The 24,167-nt window shown below is 37.1% G+C and overlaps 1 long non-coding RNA gene across 1 annotated transcript in view; it reads right to left on the bottom strand.

Annotated features, from left to right (window-relative positions):
- LOC119620181 (uncharacterized) overlaps window positions 1–24,167 on the bottom strand; it is a 572,671-nt gene that overhangs the window by 295,908 nt on the left and 252,596 nt on the right. Inside the window, exon 2 of the long non-coding RNA XR_005236642.2 lies at window positions 9,651–9,705. This is a non-coding gene — a long non-coding RNA (uncharacterized lncRNA). The remainder of the gene's footprint in view (window positions 1–9,650; window positions 9,706–24,167) is intronic.

Below are 24,167 nucleotides of genomic sequence, written 5' to 3'. Positions count from 1 at the left end.
TGCAGGTTTGTTACATATGTATACTTGTGCCATGTTGCTGTGCTGCACCCATCAACTAGTCAGCACCCATCAACTCGTCATTTACATCAGGTATAACTCCCAATGCAATCCCTCCTCCCTCCACCCCCCCATGATAGGCCCCGGTGTGTGATGTTCCCCTTCCCGAGTCCAAGTGATCTCATTATTCAGTTCCCGCCTATGAGTGAGAACATGCAGTGTTTGGTTTTCTGTTCTTGCGATAGTTTGCTGAGAATGATGGTTTCCAGCTGCATCCATGTCCCTACAAAGGACACAAACTCATCCTTTTTTATGGCTGCATAATATTCCATGGTGTATATGTGCCACATTTTCTTAATCCAGTCTGTCACTGATGGACATTTGGGTTGATTCCAAGTCTTGGCTATTGTGAATAGTGCCACAATAAACATACGTGTGCATGTGTCTTTATAGCAGCATGATTTATAATCCTTTGGGTATATACCCAGTAATGGGATGGCTGGGTCATATGGTACATCTAGTTCTAGATCCTTGAGGAATCGCCATACTGTTTTCCATAATGGTTGAACTAGTTTACAATCCCACCAACAGTGTAAAAGTGTTCCTATTTCTCCACATCGTCTCCAGCACCTGTTGTTTCCTGACTTTTTAATGATTGCCATTCTAACTGGTGTGAGATGGTATCTCATTGTGGTTTTGATTTGCATTTCTCTGATGGCCAGTGATGATGAGCATTTTTTCATGTGTCTGTTAGCTGTATGAATGTCCTATTTTGAGAAATGCCTGTTCGTATCCTTTGCCCACTTTTTGATGGGGTTGTTTTTCTCTTGTAAATTTGTTTGAGTTCTTTGTAGGTTCTGGATATTAGCCCTTTTTCAGATGTGTAGATTGCAAAACTTTTCTCCCATTCTGTAGGTTGCCTGTTCACTCTGATGGTAGTTTCTTTTGCTGTGCAGAAGCTCTTTAGTTTAATGAGATCCCATTTGTCAATTTTGGCTTTTGTTGCCGTTGCTTTTGGTGTTTTAGACATGAAGTCCTTGTCCATGCCTATGTCCTGAATGGTACTACCTAGGTTTTCTTCTAGGGTTTTTATAGTATTAGGTCTAACATTTAAGTCCCTAATCCATCTTGAATTAATTTTCGTATAAGGAGTAAGGAAAGGATCCAGTTTCAGCTTTCTACTTATGGCTAGCCAATTTTCCCCGCACCATTTATTAAATAGGGAATCCTTTCCCCATTTCTTGCTTTTCTCAGGTTTGTCAAAGATCAGATGGCTGTAGATGTGTGGTATTATTTATGAGGACTCTGTTCTGTTCCATTGGTCTATATCTCTGTTTTGGTACCAGTACCATGCTGTTTTGGTTACTGTAGCCTTGTAGTATAGTTTGAAGTCAGGTAGCGTGATGCCTCCAGCTTTGTTCTTTTGACTTAGGATTGTCGTGGCAATGCGGGCTCTTTTTTGGTTCCATATGAACTTTAAAGCAGTTTTTTCCAATTCTGTGAAGAAACTCATTGGTGCTTGATGGGGATGGCACTGAATCTATAAATTACCTTGGGCAGTATGGCCATTTTCACGATATTGAGTCTTCCTATCCATGAGCATGGTATGTTCTTCCATTTGTTTGTGTCCTCTTTTATTTCACTGAGCAATGGTTTGTAGTTCTCCTTGAAGAGGTCCTTTACATCCCTTGTAAGTTGGATTCCTAGGTATTTTATCCTCGTTGAAGCTATTGTGAATGGGAGTTCATTCATGATTTGGCTCTCTGTTTGTCTGTTACTGGTGTATACGAATGCTTGTGATTTTTGCACATTAATTTTGTATCCTGAGACTTTGCTGAAGTTTCTTATCAGCTTAAGGAGATTCTGGGCTCAGACGATGGGGTTTTCTAAATATACAATCATGTCATCTGCAAACAGGGACAATTTGACTTCTTCTTTTCCTAACTGAATCCCCTTGATTTCTTTCTCTTGCCTGATTGCCCTAGCCAGAACTTCCAACACTATGTTGAATAGGAGTGGTGAGAGAGGGCATCCTTGACTTGTGCCAGTTTTCAAAGGGAATTTTTCCAGTTTTTGCCCATTCAGTATGATATTGGCTGTGGGTTTGTCATAAATAGCTCTTATTATTTTGAGATACGTTCCATCAATACCGAATTTGTTGAGAGTTTTTAGCATGAAGGGCTGTTGAATTTTTTCAAAGGCCTTTTCTGCATCTATTGAGATAATCATGTGGCTTTTGTCTTTGGTTCTGTTTATATGCTGGATTACATTTATTGATTTGCATATGTTGAATCAGCCTTGCATCCCAGGGATGAAGCCCACTTGATCATGGTGGATAAGCTTTTTGATGTGCTGCTGGATCCGGTTTGCCAGTATTTTATTGAGGATTTTTGCATCGATGTTCATCAGGGATATTGGTCTAAAATTCTCTTTTTTTGTTGTGTCTCTGCCAGGCTTTGGTATCAGGATGATATTGGCCTCACAAAATGAGTTAGGGAGGATTCCCTCTTTTTCTATTGATTGGAATAGTTTCAGAAGGAATGGTACCAGCTCCTCCTTGTACTTCTGGATTCGGCTGTGAATCCACCTGGTCCTGGACTTTTTGTGGTTAGTAGGCTATTAATTATTGCCTCAATTTCAGAGCCTGCTATTGGTCTATTCAGGGATTCATCTTGTTCGTGGTTTAGTCTTGGGAGAGTTGCACTTACTTCTTATGTCTGAAGAGCTCCTCTAGCTCCTGACAGTTTCTCATTCTCCTTTTGTTTCATGACCTTGATGTTTTGAGAAGTACTGATTAGGTATTTTATAGAATGCCATTCAATTTGGGTTTGTCTAGTGTATTTCTTAAGATTAAACTGAGGTTATAGGTTTTTGGAAAAATTACACTGAATGTAAAGTACCCTTCTAAATAAGTAATATCAAGGGTAGATGATACGAACATTAATTGTTACTGGTGATGTTAACCTTGATCATTTGGTTAAGGTGGTGATTACCAGGTTTCTTCACTGTAAAGTTACTGTTTTTCCCTTTCCATACACTATTCTTTGGAAGAAAGTCACTAAAATATAAAATATTCAGCAATTGAGTGTGAGTGTTTGGCTCACACTCAAAGGTGGCAAACTTCATCTCCTGGAGAAGGGATTTTAGAAAATTAGGAATTTTTATGTAAGGAATATTTATCACCTTGCCCCAATATATTTATTCAACAAATCATATTTATCACTATAGATCCATGGATACTTATTTTATATTTTATACTATAATTCAATACTATATTACTCATTTTGTTGCTCAAATTGTTCAGCTTTGGTCATTGGGAGCTCTTTCAAATTGGCTTCCATGTCCCTTGAACATAGCTGCATCCTTTTGTTTCTGCTTTTGTTTTGTTTTCACAATTTATTTCCTGGTAATGCAAGATGGTGAGACTCATCTTGTACTTTTTCTGCCTCAGCTTTAGACTCAGCCATTTCTCCCAGGACTCCTTGTTCATTTTATTGGAGTTGGACAACGAGTAGAAAAAATGAGCTTTTAACAGAATCAAGATCAGTGTCCTGAAAGGCCATCAAGTATATGCCTTCTTTTTTATTTTCATAAGCACTAACACAGTATCAAAATTTAAAAAGTACAATGTAGGCCAGGCGCAGTGGCTCACACCTGTAATCCCAGCACTTTGGGAGGCCAAGGCAGGCGGATCGCAAGGTCAGGAGATCGAGACCATCCTGGCTGACATGGTGAAACCCCATCTCTACTAAAAAATAATAATAATAATACAAAATATTAGCTGGGCATGGTGGCAGGTGCCTGTAGTCCCAGCTACTTAGGAGGTTGAGGCAGGAGAATGGCGTGAACCCGGGAGGCAGAGCTTTCAGTGAGCAGAGACCATGGGCCACTGCACTCCAGCCTGGGTGACAGAGCGAGACTCCGTCTCAAAAAAAAAAAAAAAAAAAAAGTACAATGTATAGTAACCTTTTAATCAAAACAGAGCCTCACAGGTGGAGGCTGAAAGCCTGCCATTGTTTGTGGTTGCTGTTGTTCAGCAGCTGATACAGGTGTTCTGGTGATGCTACTGTGCTGCTTAGTCACCCCGTACACATTATTATTATTATTATTATTTTACTGAATTAATAGTATGTCACATTTTTCACTCTTAAGTGCTTGTATATAAGTATAAAACAATGATTAATTATCAGTAGCATATAAATCCAGAGTCAGAAATGATGGTGATGCTAAACAAACACAGATTGTCCATATGGGTGGCTGAGACAGTGACACATTTGTTTTCTGATAGTTCAACATACACAAACTTTGTTTTATACACAAAATTATATTTTTAAAAATTTACCTTATTTCACTATTATTGCCCAAGAAAAAAATTGTTACTATTTATTTTCACTGTAATTTTGAACCTCCCTATGTTGTTCTGAAGCCATTCAACTTTTATAAGAGAACCATTAATTTATTCCTACAATTTCACATCTTTCTAAAAGGACTATCACCTCATTATAACTATTCTGTTTATTAGCCATATGGCCTTGGGAAAATTCCTTAACCTCTCTAATCCTGTTCACCTCTCAGGACTCCAGTAAGGTTCCAATGAAATGGCAGACATAGACATACTTCATAAATTATAAAGCACTAGATAATACACATAACGTTTTAGGAAATACAACCATCAATTTTGTCAACAAATATCTTCCTTAGGGTTGACCTATTTCTTAAAACATGTCATTGTATACCTTTTTCAGTCAGTTATGTCCTGTAATTGAGACAAATAAGTGCATAATTTTACATAGTATAAGCAGCCCTAGCCTTCTTACAACTCACACTTATACCACTTGACAAACTGCTCCCAAGACTGATATTTAACCAGAAACCATCTGTAGGCCCTAATAGTTATTTGTGGTTGCTATTTATTATGACTGGTGATTGATTACTGTCCTAATGGGTGACTGCACCTTTTCTGATTATAGACAGATATGTCATAGTAGTTGTTGAATACTTTATATGTCACCTTGATCACACACATTTATCTCAGACAGACAATACAAAAATAAGTAGTTCTTTCTTGGCATCCCTACATAAATCTTACTCCAGTCTATGTTTTCTTCTGGCCTGACAGTCCCATGGGTCTCTATTCATGACGCTCTTAACATGGCTTCAAGATTGTACTTAAGTGTCTCAGCTGAAGACAATCAGGTGGCACTGGGCACAGTCAAGAATGGGGAAAAGGTAAACAAAAGGACAGTGGGCTTCATTAAACCATAAGGGCAGCAAGTCTCTTCAGGACCCTTACAACGTATGACGTAATTTGGTCATATTGATTCTAAAAGACTCCAACTTTCTTAAGTGGCCACTTTAAGGGACAGCAGCATAATTTGGCCAGATGAGTTTCAGTAAATTAAAAGAAAGTTTACCTTTATTATTCACACGTAATGAATATTAAGTATGAATAATTAATATTCTAAAATATTCTTTTAAGAAGTATAATCTAATGAGTGTTATAGTCCAGAAATGCAATGTAACAGGAGGAAACTGTGGCCAAGGCAAAAACACCTACAATTTGTGAAAGAATAGTTGGACTCAATGAAATAACCTTGTTATAAGCTGTTTACATAGTGTTGGCACAGGGCAGTCCTGTAATAAATGCTTGTTCTTTCATTGCTGTATTAACAAAATAAATGCTGTTCTATGCTGAAACTCTAAATCACATTAAATTAGCACTAACATGACAACAAAGCTGCAGAATGGTATATGGGTACATCTCAGGAAAGAGCATTTTCCACTAATAAAATGAAGTAGCAGTGAAGTCCCAAACTATAACACAAGAATTGATCTTGTGTGTATGGAGAAGACATCCATGCCAAACATGAGCGTTCATTCTGATTCAAATTTGTGAACTTAAGCAAAAGAAACACTTCAGAGAAATTCATCTTCATGAAAAAGAATTGTCATACCAAAGTCTCGTGCTATTTAAAATGGACTTTGTAAATAATATGACTCATTTATTTTACGTATTGTCACTGCGTCTCTACAACAGACAAAGCAAAAGACTTGTTACTACACAGCTTCTACTCTCAAGCAGCTTACAATCAGAATTCAGAATCTCACCTCCCAACCTGTCCTCTTCAATATCCCCATCTCAGTATATTACTCATTTCTCATATAAGGAAGTTATCTTTAAAATTTCCTTCTCTTATGTCCCACAGCCTGTCAAAAATCAAGCCCTGATATTTCTACTTTGTAAATATCTATCGACTTCTTCTGAACCGCTCCATCTCTCTTTCTTCAACCCTAGTTCAAACCATCATCATCTTCTCTCTTCTGGATCCCTCTGGCTGAGAATTCAGGCAGTGAAGCCAGATTGTCTGAACTGAATTCCTGGCTCTGCCATTTAATGTACGTGGAACCTTGGTAACATTGTTTCTTTTCTGCTATAGTTTGAATGTCTGTGTGGTCTGAAATTTATATGTTGAAACTTGCAAACCAAAAACGTATCTGAGATAAGTCTCAATCAATATAGTGTATTTTGCCAAGGTTAAGGATGCGCCTGAGACACAGCCTCAGGAGGTCCTAACAACTTGTGCCCAAGGTGGTAAAGGTACAGCTTGGTGTTATACATTTTGGGAGACATGAAACATCAATCAATGCGTGTAAGATGTACATGGGTTTGGTATGGAAGCACAAGACAACTTGAAACAGGAGATGCCAGGTCATAGATAGATTTAAAGATTTTCTGATTGGCAATTGGTTGAAAGAATTATTATCTAAAGACCTGGAATCAATAGAAAGGAATGTCTGGGTTACAATAAGGGGTTGTGGGGCGGGCGCGGTGGCTCACGCCTGTAATCTCAGAATTTTGGGAGGTGGAGGCGGGCGGATCACGAGGTCAGGAGTTTGAGACAAGCCTGGCTAACACGGCAAAACTCCGTCTCTACTAAAAATACAAAAATTAGCCGGGCGTGATGGTGCGCACCTATAATTCCAGCTACTTAGGAGGCTGAGGCAGTAGAATCGCTTGAACCCGGGAGGTGGAGGTTGCAGTGAGCCAAGATCACGCCATTGTACTCCAGCCTGGGTGACAGAGCAAGGCTCCATATCAAAAATAAATAAATTAGTTAATTAAAATAAAATAAAGTAAGGGATTGTGGAAACCAAGGTTTTATCATGCAGATGAAAGCTCCAGGTAGCAGGATTTCAGAGAAAATAGACTGTAAATGTTTCTTATCAGATTTAAAGAGTCTGTTCTATCAGTCTTAAGATCTCTGTGTTGATGTTTGTGAAGCATGTCTGACCCCCATTTCCCATCATGGCCTAAACTAGTTTTTCCGAATAATTTGGAATGCCCTTGGCCAAAGGGAGAGGTGGGCTTAAAATTGACTTCGACTTTTATTTCTGGTTTACAAACTTAATCACCAATGTGATATTACAATGTGAGGCCTTTGGGAGGAGATGAGATCATGAGAGTGGAGCCCTTATAAATGGGATTAGTTACCCTTATAAGAAAAGCCCAAGAGGTCTGCCTTGTCCCATTCCACCAAATAAGAACACTGCCAGAAGTCACTATCTGTGTACCAGAAAGTAGGCCCTTACCACACATTAAATCTGCTGGCACCTTGACCTCGGATTTCGCAACCTCCACATCTGTGACAAACACATTTCTATTGTTTACAAGCCACCCACCTTACTGTATTTTGTTATGCAAGCCCAAATGGACTCAGACATCTTCCTTGTGCCTCAATTTGCTCATAGTTAACAGGAAAAATAAAATGGCCTACCTCATTATGATGATTTAATTAGCCATTACATTGTGTAAAGTCCTTAGAAGAAAGCCTGGCAACAAGTATTCAACACATTTTAGATAGCCTTCCCTGCTGCAATAACTTAAAAACATTAATCTGCATTTTTGCCCACTTGGCGTTATTATTTTGTTTTGGTTTTTGGTATATCCAGAGTGATTTCTCCTCTTCTTAAACAAAATCCTGATTGTGTCAAGACTTCGTTTCAATGACTTCCCATTATTCTTATGTTTAACCAAAATCCTTAATATTGCCTACAGGTTCCTGCATGATCTGGCTTTTTTTTTTTCATCCTCAATATCTGCCAGCTTTTGTTAAATTAATAATAATGCTCAACAAACAACTCCCCCAAATCTCAGTGACTTAAAATTTCAAGGGGTCATTTTTGCTCACATTACAAGCCAAATCTGGGCCAGCTAATCTCTGCGACTCTTCTCTAGCATGTGAGGGCAATTTTCACCACTGTCTTCACATTTGGGGATGAAGGTGGAAAGATCCACCTGGGTTCAGTGCATGCTGTTCTATCAAGGCAGAGGGCAGGAAAGAGAATCCTAGTTAAGCCATGCCATTGCATTGAAAGCACTAGCTCATGTATGAAAAAATATTATGTCTATTCATATTCCAATGTCCAAAAATATATAATAAGGCCAAGCCCAAAGTCTAGGCAGGGAAGCATCCAAGGGCAGAAAAGGAATAAATAATTGTGAAAGAATATATAATTCAGCACGCTTGGTGAGCTCCACCATATTGGTCTCTGTTTCTTTCCTCATGTGTTAGTGTCTTGCTTTAAGTTCTTGCCACATGCAGTCTGTCTAGAATGTTCTCTTTCCTGCTCTTCATGTTCTACAAATATATAAAAAATTCCATCTGTTAGATTTTCCCCCATAGCACTTTCCAGAATGGTAAGTGCAAAAATAATTGATTCACTGATTCTTGAATGTCTTCCTCTCCACCACCAAATCTAAATTTGAATAAAAGTGAAAGCTATTTGGGGACAGAAAAGGTGTTAAATCTCTTCTGAAAGATCACCATTTGAGTAATATTTGAATTGCCTAAGGACATGGAGATTGACATTTTGATTAACAAACGCCCATCAGACACTTGAGGCAAGGCTATGAATTTAATCCAGTTTCCACTCTCTACTTTTGACTTCATGGTGAAGATAAAGCCCAAAGGACTTTGGAATTAAGACAACAATAAAAATTGAGATTACCTTGCAAGCAGTAATAAAAACAAGAAGTTATAGGTACCACAATAACAGGAAATCTGTTTTTGGAACATCAAAGATTTTTAAGAATACCATTATTCCCATTCTGTTTTCTGTCAGGATTCTGGAACTTTTATTTTTCTTGCAGCACAGGGGAAATTAGAATGAAGTTAAAATCTATTTGTTATTTACAATATACTTTCTTTTCATATTGAAAACATCAGTGATCTCATCACACTAGTTTTGCTTTTCCCTTCTAATGTATATATTTTTAAAAAAACAGCGTATTTTCCACTTGCATACAACAATGGGTTGCACATTCCTGAGGTCCTTAGGAATTATTCTAAAATTGACTGCAGTGGGGGTTTCCTTTGACACTTAACCATGTCACTTCAAAGACTATTTTTAATTACGTGCCCAAGAGAAAACACAGTTTCTGCTTTTAATTTGTTTATAATCATGAAGCCTAGCAAAATCTTAAAAAAAAATAAAAAATAAAAACTCTTTCTGGACAAGAAGGACTATAGTTTCCCACCCCTCTCCCTTTGCAATATAACAATGGTGGAATACCAAGAAACAGAATGAACACAACGTACAGCTTGACCTCAATGCAGTCACGTAAAAGAACAGAGGTAATGTAAGAAACTCACTCAGCTTTCAACGTGCTTCTCCTGGGGATTGCGTAGTATCATGAAGCGCAGTTCTCTGGGAAGGAAAAAGAGAGCAGAGCCTGCTTTATACTCATATGCATCTCTATGTATATTAGTGTGTGTGTTTTACATTACATTAAATCTTTTGTTGGCTTTCAGACTCACTCTGAGTGAAAGTGCACAACCAACACCTACACTGTCAAAGTTCACTATTTTCCTTCTAGTCTAGTTTACATATTGCTGCTAGAACCCTTTCATCATGTCACTCGAGGACTCTAAAATCTCCAACAGCTTTCCACCACCTATAGGACCAAGTTCAAACACCATACCTTGTCATTATATTGCATCATTCTCCCTCTGCCAAAGTATCTCCACATTTGCCTCCACAGGAGTCTTCTCCTTCATCTAGACCCAGTCCTCATTGACCCTTGAGTGCCCCTGCTCTTTTTCAGCCTTCCTTTATGTTGTTTCCTATATCTCTTCATTAATTACATGGAACCCATCAAGGTCCATTTAAGACTACACGTATTTACCATTTCACTGAACTAGTGTACCTTTCTTCTTTCTGTGACCAACAATGGCACTTCTTCATATACGACATCGCATTGTTACTCAATTGATTCATAGCCATGCATCAGCAGCCTCTGTTAAACTATATTCTCAGATGATGTAAAAAGTCTGATTTTTTTTATCTTTGTTGTACCCATTATACCTATTGATGCTAAACATAATACCTGCATTACTAAATCTCAGGTATTTTTAAAAGTATATACATAAGCAAAGTTAAATATGTATAAGTATAGTATAAGAGAGGATTATAGTTCTGCAATTTCCCTTCTTCCTCTTTCATAAAAAGGTTTATTTGGGTATATTTCTCAAAGAAGGGTTATAAGTTCCCCTATGTGTGATCAACAGAAATGAGAACCAGGATGGGCCTTTGAGTGTATACCCAAGGCACATGCTAGTTCTCCACCAATAAAGAAAAGAAATAGTACAGGGTTGGTTTCATAACTCTTCTTGGATGAACTGTGACAAGTATGAAAAATTCATACTCTCTGTAGTCATTCCCATTGCAGAGCATAGGGACATGGAGGGCAGGAGCAAAGGTAAAATATTATAATCATCATGCTAGATAACTTTCTCCTGGATCTGTTTCCTGCTAGATAAGACCAAAATGAAATTTAGTTTGACCATTCACAAACCAGAGCTTCTCAGGTAGTTTATTTAATGTAGCCCTGTGAACTGAAGTTTGGGGAGCTATTGCAGGAGTAGCTCTTCTCAAGAGACTGTTCAGAGAGTCCAGGTACCACTCTGACACCGTTCTATCATATTGGCTCTGCAATTCCAGTTGAAATTAGCATGGAATTTTGCCAATGACAGCAAGCTGCAGTGGTCTTTTTCTTAACACTTGGAACCCTTACTTGGAAAATAAGATGCTGGCGAGAGTTGAGGGTCTTGAGGTGCACATTGTTGCGGAAGGTTTTCTGCCATCCTTGCTGTGGCAGCTGTGAAGGAGGGTGGCACATAAATGAGTCACCTACCAGGTAAATTGCCAGAAAAAATACAGGGCACCCAGTAGAATTTGAATTTCAGATAAACCTCATAATAGTTTTTTAACATAATTTGTAGAGTATTTCTCATGCAATATTTGTGACATTTAACACATTTATAATTATCTGAAATTCAAACTGAGCATCAGTTTATTAAATCTGGCAATCATGTAGACAGATGGTGAAGATGCTTTTATCATGGCAGAAGGAAATAACATTTCCCATAGAATTTTTAGGGCCCTTATCAAAAACACATCTTTTATGAGCCTATCAACTGTTACAGTTGACACTTTCCTTTTAGAAACCAAATAATGTGACATTTGTCTAAAATATGAACTATACTGGAAGAAGAAAATGCCATTGCTAAAACTTAAAATTCTCTATTTTTGCCATCCCATCTCTCAAGTAGAAATACTTAGTATCTTGATTTAGAGAAAACTCAGTGATGATAAAATAACTACTATCAAACTCAGCATCCATATGTAGAGGATTGTGACAAGGAGGGTACGTCTCATTTTTAAGCAGGTATACAAAAATTGTTATTGAAAAACCATTTTTTAAAAAAACTTCATGGTTCCAGCTAAGTCAGCCAGTCTTATAATGGGCTCCTTCCATCCTCTCTGACAGTCTTTAGTAACTTGACTGAATTTACCAGCCTCAGGATACAGGCTATGTATCACACACTAGCATCAACAGGTCCAGGAAGCCCTGCCCTGCAGCCTCAAATGTACATTTCTGGATGGATGTTTTTCATTTGCTGTTATTCTTTCTAAATAACAAAAATCTGTTCCTGACTTCTCAGCATGGTAGCTTATCATCAGTGAATAAAACTCCAAAGAAAACAAAAGACATCACCCAATTTGGATTCTGCTCAGTAAAAATTAGTATCTTTGGTGAATGCAGGACTGTGAAACTGGCTGCTTTTCCATGACTGTGTCAGGGTAACATCTGGTAATGCATATTATGTCCTGACCCACACGAAAAGACCTGAGAAGAGCAGCAAGGATGGGATGACAGTTTAGCCAGAGATTTGGAAAGAGCCATGTGCATAGACAAGAAGTATGCTTGACCTATTTTGTTTTACTTGGAAGATTCACACTACCAATCCCATGGTTTTGGATAAAACGTTAAAGTGTTTACCTAAGAATTTTTGACTGGCAAGTTGATGACTGATTAATAAATTAAATCAGGTCAAGAAGACACTTGATTGATTGGTAAGTATGTGCTAGTTGCTGTGCTTACTAAAAGTTAGGGAGACACTCAAAATGAGAGCCATTTAGAAAGACTGACTGAAAATTATAGCTTTGTAGAACTTACGTCCTGGGGAGTTCAGATGAAACTAGAATTGGCCTTATGTGTATAGCCTAATTTTTTTCCAAATTAAACATATTATTTAATCATGTATTTTACTTTGGAAGCATCTTAGAATAGTTTAAGGGTATTGTTTTCTATTAATGCTATTCCACTGACTAGAATTCTTTTCCACAACCAACCCTGTTTCTGAAGTAAAAGTGGCTTTACTCAGTGTTTAGAATCTTTTTCCAAAGCTCAAAAGGCAGGTGCCACCTGGTGGAAATTTACTAGAAATCATTTTGATTCCTACTGGGCCATGGAAAAGCTGTACACTTTTCTCTTTTAAAAATGCACGTATGGAGGCTGAAGCAAGAGAATCGCTTGAACCCAGGAAGCAGAGGTTGCAGTGAGCTATCGCCCCACTGCACTCCAGCCTGAATGACAAAGAGAGACTCCATCTATAAAATAAATAAATAATTTTAAAAAGCATTTATTTCTTGTCAGTGAACAGAAGTTATTCCTGTCACTTCAGAAAAAAAGTTTATTTTCATAAATTATGTAATTTTCAATGAGATCTGTCATTGAAAAACACAAAGATTTGGAAGGTGGGAAGACAAAGCTGAGAGAGAAGTCATGTCATGTCACAGGGCTCCCTAAGTCAGCAATAATATAGGGAACATGGTGAGAGGAGTTTACAAGGTTCCATTTGATTATCCTAAGTGATTGTCCATAGCAAGTCTTGCTTCTGCCAGGATTTATTCCGCAGTACAAAATTATATCCTATTTCCTTCCTAAGAAATAGAAAACTAAGAGAAAGAAAAACAAACTTTTAATTAATTATTGCATAACTTTTAATTTTTTTCAAATTACAAAACACACTTAATCATCTAATTAAAGAAGGAGCAATTAGTCTGAGTACCTTCCATTTATGTGTGTCATGTTTAAGTTATTCTCAAGAGAACATTAGTTAAATAATTAGAGCTGTGTTGCTAAGCAAAGCATTTCAGAAAGAACTATTTACTTCTTGTTAATTCAAAGAATGAAAGCAAAGAGAAACAAAGAGAGAAAACAATAGCTTGAGAGAAAAAGAGAGAGAGAGAGAAGGCATGTGAGAGAACCAAAACAAGAGAGAAAATGTGAGGGAACAATGGAAGAAAAAAAGGAAAGGAGTGGAGAGGGAGGAAAAAACGAGGAGGTTGGGAATAATTAGGTCATTGCTGTGGTTATTTAAGGACTACATAAGCAATATTCACATCTCTGAGAAATAAAACTGAGGAACTTCTTTCTGAGGACTGTCAATTCCCCACTTGTTAGGTTTTTAACAACTTGAGTGACAAATCTTCAGCAAGTTTGAGGTTTTGACTTGTGTAAAGAGAATGTCTGAATTCTTGGGGAAAGTGTGTAGTGTCATAACTAATGTCCAAATATAAGTAGTACTTCTAAAGTAAACAGATTTACAGGAAGTTTTCAGGGACTTCCAAGGTTCTGTAAATACTTGTTTTACTTATCCCTGAACACTGGCTTGAAAGACTGTTCTCTTTTTCACTAGCAAAAGTTAATGAGCCATTTCTGAACTTGTATGGAAGCTAAGGCCAAGAATTTAACTTTATGTCACTGAGCTAATACGTTTTAAAAATAATTATTATTTTAGTAAAATCAGTAACATCCTTTTCATTGCCTTCCTATTACTTTTACAGAGTAGGTCTCAGTTCATCGTTGTTAGCAGACAAGAAGCATCTGAGAAGAGTTTTTTTCATAGTTCCCGGCTATGAACGGAGAACTCAAGTTTCTCAGTTCACAGTTGTTAGCGCACAACAAGCTGCTCAGTTGTTAGCAGCTGCTTGTGTGCAAACTATGAATTGAGAAACCTGAAAAAAAACTTTCAAGCGAGTTTTCAGGGGTAGGTAAAAAGACTGTTTACAGATCCTTCGAGGTCTCTGAAAACTGCCTCTAAATCTGTTAACTTAAGGAGTACTCATATTTGGACATTAGTTATGGCCTTACACACTTTCTCCAAGAATTCAGATACTCTCTTTACACAAGTCAAAACCTAGAACTTGCTGAAGATTTGTCACCCAAGTTGTCAAAACTTAACAAGTGGGCAAGTGACAATCGTCTCAAGAAGGAAGCCTATACCACAGGAAATTACAAGGGTCAGTGCAAAGGATCCATTCCAGTATTGTGTTACTTTCCACTAAAGTACCCTTACAGACACACAACAAGTCTACACCTGGAGCAAAGTTTATCAACTCTGTCCACCATCAACAGATTACAAATGTATTCATTTTAGCCTTAACCATCGCCTCGCATATTATAATAATCTGCTAAGGCATGTGTTATGTGGTCGTGCTTAGATTTGAGAAGGTTTAAGAACAGGAAAAATTAGTACATAGTAGATTGTTACCAATGTTTACTAATAGCCTGTTCTCTACTTCTAAATATACAAAAATTGTGCTTCTCTATCTCTTTGAAGGCAACAGTGGTGATGGGCCTTCATTTTGCCACCCCCTCCCCGCTCCCCCGCAAAAAAAAATGTGAGGGGAAATAATACACATCATTTGTAGAGGAAGCATTTGATTTCAAGTGCTTAACTCCTGCCCCCGCTACCCCAGGAGCCGAAAACTATGAAGCAATACATTGAAATGGAGCCAGGATAGGATAGTGAGGAGTGGCTTTGTGGAACAGACACCCAACCTCCACAGGTGACCCACAGTGGATATGTAACAGGAGCACCTAAGTAAACTTTGGGTGTGTTAAGCTATTGAGATTTTGGCATTTTTTGTTGCTTGAGCATAAAGTATCCTAACACATTGTCTTTTCCAATAAAGTGAAAAAGAAATGAGAGGCTTAAAAATGCAAATAAAAAGAGACACATGACTATGCTGAAAATAAAAATGATTACGTTTTTAAATAAGTGATAAGAAAATGAAAAAAGATTGTACACACAGAATAAGCATTTCAACTGTAAGAATATTTCTAAATATAGAGATATTATTATACCACATGTGAAGAATTCTATTTCCAGTTAACTGATAATATTCAGCAAGAGATGGCTATTCACAAAGGGAGAAACATCCTGTTAATTTAGGAGATATGTAGAACTTTGAGAAATTAAAGGCTAATCAGGTGAAATAACATCGACAAAGTTTATATCACAAGCATAACTTCTGTCTGGTAACATGGGTTCAAGCAGTATATGTAAGTACTGTGAGTCACAAAATGTATAATAGTGACCACTTTTGTAAAAAGATTCCTAATAAAAAAGACATATTTAGGAAGAGAATATGCAAAGTTGTAAACCTTTGGAGAATTAGTTACTAGCCTATTGCATACAAATGTATTCTGGACTTGAACCTAACTTAGTCACTGTGACCTTAAGAACCAAGAGACCTAACAGTTTTTGAAAGCTAAAATATTTATATTAAAAAAGCACCTGTATGCAGATACACTATTATAATTATTTATTAATTTAGAAAGAATATATGCTTATTTGTTGTCTTTCTTTCATTTTTCTGCATTTTGTCTTCTTTCTTCATCTTCTTTACATACTTTGAAGGTCACTTCACCACCTCTTCTCTTCTATACTCAGACTTCATTTGCTAGTCTAATGTAGTTTACAAAAGTTTCAAGGCTAGATCCAGCAAAGGTAAGCAGATTAAAGTACTTTGTGGCAGGATACTTAAGAAACAGCTATACTTTCTGACAAAGTTACAATTAGATGTATTCACACAGACATTTCTTTTCTAAATAGAATTATAGACTTCAGGATGGGAGCTATGGAGTGGAAATGAGGGAGTTTTACTAAGAGTTCACCTTTGGTCTTAAGTAAAAATAACCACAGTAAAAATTTCCAACGAGTCTTCATTCCATTTGTAATTAAACTACATTGACCAAGGAGATGTCAGTAATTTCTAATGCACACCACTGTGCTTTACACAGATCTCATCATTAGAAAATTTTTCTTTAAAAAATTGACACCCGAGGATATTTTATCCAGTGAAATTATCCTTCACAAATGAAGGAGAAATAAAGTCTTTTATAGATAAGCAAATACCAAGGAAATTCATCACCACTTTACTGGTCCTACAAGAGATACTCTAGGGGGCCCTAAAATTGAAAGTGAAAGAATCACAGTTACCATCATGAACACAAAAATGTATAAAATTCACTGGTAAAGCAAATATGGAAATAAGGAAGTAAAAAGACTCAGATGGTACCTCTATAGAAAACTACCAAACCATAAGAATAGTAAGCAAAAAAAAAAAAAAGGAAAGGATTAAAGAATATATAAAACAACCATAAAACTAACAATATGATAGAAACAAAACCTCACCAATAACTTTGAATGTAAACACATCAATTATCCACTGAAAAGATAGAGACTGGCTAAATGAATTAACAAAACATAATCAACTATATGCTGTCTACAAAAACAACAAGGGATTAAAAAAAGATATTCCCCAGCCAGGGATGGTGTCTTATGCCTGTAATTCTAGCACTGAGGAGGCCAGATTGCTTTAACCCAGGAGTTCAAGACCAGCCTGGGCAACATGGTAAAATCCCATCCCTATAGAAAAATACAAAAATTAATTGGGTGTGGTGGCATGCTCCTGTAGTCTCAGTTACTCAGGAGGCTGAGGTGGGAAGATCACCTGAGCCCAAAGAGGTATAGGAAGCACTGAGCCATGATCTTGCCTCTGCCTCCAGCCTAGGTGACAAAGGGAGACCCCCAACTCAAAAAAAGAAGAGAGAGACAAAAATAAAAGACAAAGATTTTCTATGCAAACAGAAACCAAAAGTGAGCAGAAGTAGTTACATTTATATCAGATACCACAGACCTTAAGTCAAAAAGAGTTTTAAAAGACAAAGAAAATCATTACCTAGTGTTAAAGAGATCAATTCAGCAAGAAGATACAATAATAATTCTACATATGTATGCACCTAACACTGGAGCACCTAGATGTATAAAGCAAATATTACTAGATCTAAGGAGAGAGACAGACCCCAATATAATAATAGTGGGCAATTCCAACACCCTCAACTCAGCATTAAAAAAAATCATCTAGATAAAAATAGCAACCAAGAAACACTGGATTGAAGCTGAACCGATGGACTTAACAGACATTTTTACCCAATATCTGCAGAATACACATTCTTCTCATTAGTGCATGGAATATTCTCCAGGATATTTTTTAGACCACAAAATAAGTCTCAATAAATTTTAGAAGACTGAAATCATGTCAAGTATCTTCTCAGACCACAATGGAATAAAACTAGGAGTCAATACCAAGAGGAACTTTGGAAATTCTATAAATACATGGAAATTAAACAACATGCTTCTGAATGATCAGTGGGTCTATGAAAAAAAGTTAAGAGGAAAATTTTAAAATTTATTGAAACAACTGAAAATGGAAATTAAACATATCCAAACCTGTGGGATACAGCAAAGCTAAGAGGAAAGTTTATAGCAATAAACACCTATATCAAAAAAGTAGAAAGATTTCAAATAAACAATCTAAGAATGTACCTCAAAAATTACAAAAGCAAGAATAAACCACATTCAAAATTACTAAAACAAAAAATACAATAAAGATCACAGCAGAACTAAATGAAATAGAGACCAAAAAAAACAAAAATACTAAGAATCAACCAAATGAAAAGTTGGTTTTCCAGGACGGGCGCAGCGGCTCATGCCTATAATCCCAGGACTTTGGGAGGCCGAGGCAGGTGGATCATCTGAGGTCCGTAGTTGGAGACCAGCCTGGCCAACATGATGAAACCCCAACTCTACTAAAAAAAAAATACAAAATATTAGCCAGGCGTGGTGGTGGGCACCTGTAAGGCCAGCTAGTCGGGAGACTGAGGCAGGAGAATAGCTTGAACCTGGAAGGCAGAGGTTGCAGTGAGCTGAAACTGCACCACTGAACTCCATCCAGCCTGAGTAACAAGAGTGAAACTCCATCTCAAAAGAAAAAGAAAACAAAAAAAAGAAAAGTTGGTTATCCAAAAGATAAACAAAATTGATAAATTGCAAGCAAGACTAACCAAGAAAATAAAATATGCAAAATCATAAATGAAAAGGGAAACATTATAACTGATATTACAGAAATACCAGAAGATCGGGACTACTATGAACAAGTATACACTAACAAACTAGAAAACCCAGAGGAAATGGATAAGTTCCTGGATACACACAACTTGTGAAGACTGTGTGTATGGACAAATACAACCTATGAAGACTAAAAAACAGAAAACTTGAACAGATCAATAATAAAAAGTATTCCAATAACAACAATAAAAAAAGCCCAGGACTTAATTCAATGTTGAATTCTACCAAATATGTAAAGAAGAACTAACAACAATCCTCCTCAAACTACTCCAAAAAATTGAGGAGGGAATTCTGAATGCATTCTATGAAGCCAGCATCACCATGAGACCAAAACCCAACAAGGGCACAACCAAAAAAGAAAACTACAGGCCAATATCCCTGAGACATAGATGGAAAAGTCCTCAACAAAATACAACAGACAAAATCTAACAGCATATCAAAAAGATAATATACCATAATTAAGCCAGATTTATCCCAGGGGTGCAAGAATAGTTCAACATATGCAAATCAATAAACTTCATTCATCACATTGACAAAAGGGAAGACAAAAACCACATGATTATCTCAATAGGTGCAGAAAAGCATTTGATAAAACTCAACATCCTTTCAGGATAAAAAAGGAAATGAATAATAAAGGCCACATATCAAAAACCCACAGATAACATCATACTGAATGAGAAAAAGTTGAAAGCCTTTTCACTAAGAATTGGAACAAGACAAGGATACACACTTTCACCACTCCTATTCAACATAGTACTCGAAGTCCTAGCTACAGAAATTAAGCAAGATAATAAATACAGGACATACAAACTGGAAAAGTGGAAGTCCAATTGTCCCTCTGCAAATGGCACGTTCTTATATTTAGAAAAAAAATAGAGGACTCCATCAGAAAACTCTTACAACTGAAAAACACATTCAGTAAAGTTGGAGGATAGAAAAATCAACATACAATATTCAGTAGTATACAGAAATAACAAAATGATGACAAAGAAATCACGAAGGTAATCGCATTGACAATAGCTACAAAAAGATATATTGAATTCCTAGGAATAAGTTTAACTAAGAAAGTGTAAGTTGCCTACTAGGCATCTTCAAAACACTGATTAAAGAAATTGAAGAAGACAAAAACAAAAGCAAAGGCATCCCATGATCACACATCAGAAAAATTAGCATCTTTAAAATGACCATACTGCCCCCAAGATCTCTGGATTCAATGCAATCCCTGTCAAAATATCAACGCTATTTTTCACAGAAATGGAAAAAGCAAACCTAAAATTTGTATGGAACCAAAAAAGAGCCAGAATAGCCAAAGTAATCTTGAGCAAAAGAATAAAGCTGGAGGCATCACATCACCTCACTTCAAAACATATTATAAGGATATAGTAATATCGAAATAGATTGGTTTAAGTATAAAAATAGATACATAGACCAATGGAACCAAACAGAGAACCCAGAAATAAATCTACATATTTATAGTCAAATAATATTTGACAAAGCTGCTAAAAATATACATTGGAGAAAACATCTGCAATAAATGATGCTGGAAAAACTGGATAACCATGTGCAGGAGAATGATACTACATCTTTATCTCTCCCCTTATACAAAAGCAAACTTAAGGTAGATTAAAGACTTAAATGTAAAAGCCAAAACTTCACTAGAAGAAAATATAGGGAAAACTCTTCAGGACATTGGTCTAGGCAAATATTTTATGGTTAAGACCTCAAAAGCACAGGCAACAAAAACAAAAACAGACAAATGTTACTATATTAAACTAAAAATCTTCTGCAGAGCAAGAGAAACAATTAGTAAACAGATAACCTCTTAAATTGGAGAAAATATTTGCAATCTACTTACCTAACAAGAGACTAATATACAGAATATACAAGGAACTCAAACAACTCAACAGTAAAAAAATCAAATAATCCCATAAAAAGTGGGCAAGGAACATGAATTTTTCATGTTCAAAAGAAGACATTTTTCTAAAGAAGACAAAGAAATGGCCAATAAGTATATGAAAAAAATGTTCAATGTCACTAATCATCAAGGTAATGCAAATCGAAACCACAATGAGACTATCATCTTACCCCAGTCAGAAAGACTTTTATTAAAATAAAGACAAAAGGTAACAGGCACTGGCAAGTATGTAGAGAAATGGGAACTCATTCACTGTTGGTGGGAATGTAAATTTGCACAGTCACTATGGAAAACAGTATGGAGATTAAAAAAAAAAAAAAACTAAACATAAAGCTACCATAAATTCCAACAACCCCATTACAAGTATTAATTCAAAGGAAAAGAAATCAGCATATAAAGGGGATACATGCGCTACAGGCACTTGCATGTTTATCATAACTCTATTCATGACAGCAAAGATACGCAATGAACCTAAGTATTCATCAATGAATGAATGAATCAATGAAGGAGGAAAATGCGGTATACATAAACAGTGGAATACTACTTGGCCATAAAAATAATGAAATCATGTCATGTGCAGCAAGATGGATAGAACTGAGGTTGTAATGTAGAGGGAAATATGCCAGGCACAGAAAGACAAATACTGCATGTTCTCATTCATATGTGGGAGCAAAAAGCTTGACCTCATGGACATAGAGAATAGAGTGATAGATACCAGACACTGGGAATGGTGGATGAGTGGCAATGGGAATGAAGAGAAGTTGGTTAATGGGTACAAACATACAGTTAGACAGAGTAAGTTCTCATGTTGTACAGCAGAATGGGATGCCTATATTTAGCAGAAGTACTTGGTATATTTTAAAGTAACTAGAAGAGAGAACTTGAAATGATACTAACACGTAGAAATTATAAACACTCGGGGGCGGAGCAAGATGGCCGAATAGGAACAGCTCCAGTCTCCAACTCCCAGCGCGAGCGACACAGAAGACCGGCGATTTCTGCATTTTCAACTGAGCCTCTGCTGCTGATACCCAGGCAAACAGGGTCTGGAGTGGACCTCAAGCAATCTCCTACAGCTACAACCTACAGCTGAGGATCCTGACTGTTAGAAGGAAAGCTATCAAACAGGAAGGACACCTACACCAAAACCCCATCAGTACATCACCATCATCAAAGACCAGAGGCAGATAAAACCACAAAGATGGGGAAAAAGCAGGGCAGAAAAGCTGGAAATTCAAAAAATAAGAGCGCATCTCCCCCGGCAAAGGAGCGCAGCTCATCGCCAGCAACGGATCAAAGCTGGACGGAGAATGACTTCGACGAGATGAGAGAAGAAGGCTTCAGTCCATCAAATTTCTCAGAGCTAAAGGAGGAATTACGTACCCAGTGCAAAGAAACTAAAAATCTTGAAAAAAAAGTGGAAGAATTGATGGCTAGAGTAATTAATGCAGAGAAGCTCACAAACGAAATGAAAGAGACGAAAACCATGACACGAGAAATACGTGACAAATGCACAAGCTTCAGTAACCGTCTCGATCAACTGGAAGAAAGAATGTCAGCGATGGAGGATCAAATGAATGAAATGAAGCGAGAAGAGAAACCAAAAGAAAAAAGAAGAAAAAGAAATGAACAAAGCCTGCAAGAAGTATGGGATTATGTAAAAAGACCAAATCTACGTCTGATTGGGGTGCCTGAAAGTGAGGGGGAAAACGGAACCAAGTTGGAAAACACTCTTCAGGATATCATCCAGGAGAACTTCCCCAACCTAGTAGGGCAGGCCAATATTCAAATCCAGGAAATACAGAGAACGCCACAAAGATACTCCTCGAGAAGAGCAACTCCAAGACACATAATTGCCAGATTCACCAAAGTTGAAATGAAGGAAAAAATCTTAAGGGCAGCCAGAGAGAAAGGTCGGGTTACCCACAAAGGGAAGCCCATCAGACTAACAGCAGATCTCTCGGCAGAAACTCTCCAAGCCAGAAGAGAGTGGGGGCCAATATTCAACATTCTTAAAGAAAAGAATTTTAAACCCAGAATTTTATATCCAGCCAAACTAAGTTTCATAAGTGAAGGAGAAATAAAATCCTTTACAGATAAGCAAATGCTTAGAGATTTTGTCACCACTAGGCCTGCCTTACAAGAGACCCTGAAGGAAGCACTAAACATGGAAAGGAACAACCGGTACCAGCCATTGCAAAAACATGCCAAAATGTAAAGACCATCAAGGCTAGGAAGAAACTGCATCAACTAACGAGCAAAATAACCAGTTAATATCATAATGGCAGGATCAAGTTCACACATAACAATCTTAACCTTAAATGTAAATGGACTAAATGCTCCAATTAAAAGACACAGACTGGCAAACTGGATAAAGAGTCAAGACCCATCAGTCTGCTGTATTCAGGAGACCCATCTCACACGCAGAGACATACATAGGCTCAAAATAAAGGGATGGAGGAAGATTTACCAAGCAAATGGAGAACACAAAAAAGCGGGGGTTGCAATCCTAGTCTCTGATAAAACAGACTTTAAACCATCAAAGATCAAAAGAGACAAAGAAGGCCATTACATAATGGTAAAGGGATCAATTCAACAGGAAGAGATAACTATCCTAAATATATATGCACCCAATACAGGAGCACCCAGATTCATAAAGCAAGTCCTTAGAGACTTACAAAGAGACTTAGACTCCCATACAATAATAATGGGAGACTTCAACACTCCACTGTCAACATTAGACAGATCAACGAGACAGAAAGTTAACAAGGATATCCAGGAATTGAACTCATCTCTGCAGCAAGCAGACCTAATAGACATCTATAGAACTCTCCACCCCAAATCAACAGAATATACATTCTTCTCAGCACCACATCGCACTTACTCCAAAATTGACCACGTAATTGGAAGTAAAGCACTCCTCAGCAAATTTACAAGAACAGAAATTATAACAAACTGTCTCTCAGACCACAGTGCAATCAAATTAGAACTCAGGACTAAGAAACTCAATCAAAACCGCTCAACTACATGGAAACTGAACAACCTGCTCCTGAATGACTACTGGGTACATAACGAAATGAAGGCAGAAATAAAGATGTTCTTTGAAACCAATGAGAACAAACATACAACATACCAGAATCTCTGGGACACATTTAAAGCAGTGTGTAGAGGGAAATTTATAGCACTAAATGCCCACAAGAGAAAGCAGGAAAGATCTAAAATTGACACTCTAACATCGCAATTAAAAGAACTAGAGAAGCAAGAGCAAACACATTCGAAAGCTAGCAGAAGGCAAGAAATAACTAAGATCAGAGCAGAACTGAAGGAGATAGAGACACAAAAAACCCTCCAAAAAATCAATGAATCCAGGAGTTGGTTTTTTGAAAAGATCAACAAAATTGACAGACCACTAGCAAGACTAATAAAGAAGAAAAGAGAGAAGAATCAAATCGACGCAATTAAAAATGATAAAGGGGATATCACCACTGACCCCACAGAAATACAAACTACCATCAGAGAATACTATAAACACCTCTACGCAAATAAACTGGAAAATCTAGAAGAAATGGATAATTTCCTGGACACTTACACTCTTCCAAGACTAAACCAGGAAGAAGTTGAATCCCTGAATAGACCAATAGTAGGCTCTG

This window comes from Chlorocebus sabaeus, chromosome 17 (assembly GCF_047675955.1).
Source record: "Chlorocebus sabaeus isolate Y175 chromosome 17, mChlSab1.0.hap1, whole genome shotgun sequence".
Classification (NCBI taxonomy): domain Eukaryota; kingdom Metazoa; phylum Chordata; class Mammalia; order Primates; family Cercopithecidae; genus Chlorocebus; species Chlorocebus sabaeus.
This window is presented reverse-complemented; position numbering and strand designations above follow the sequence as displayed.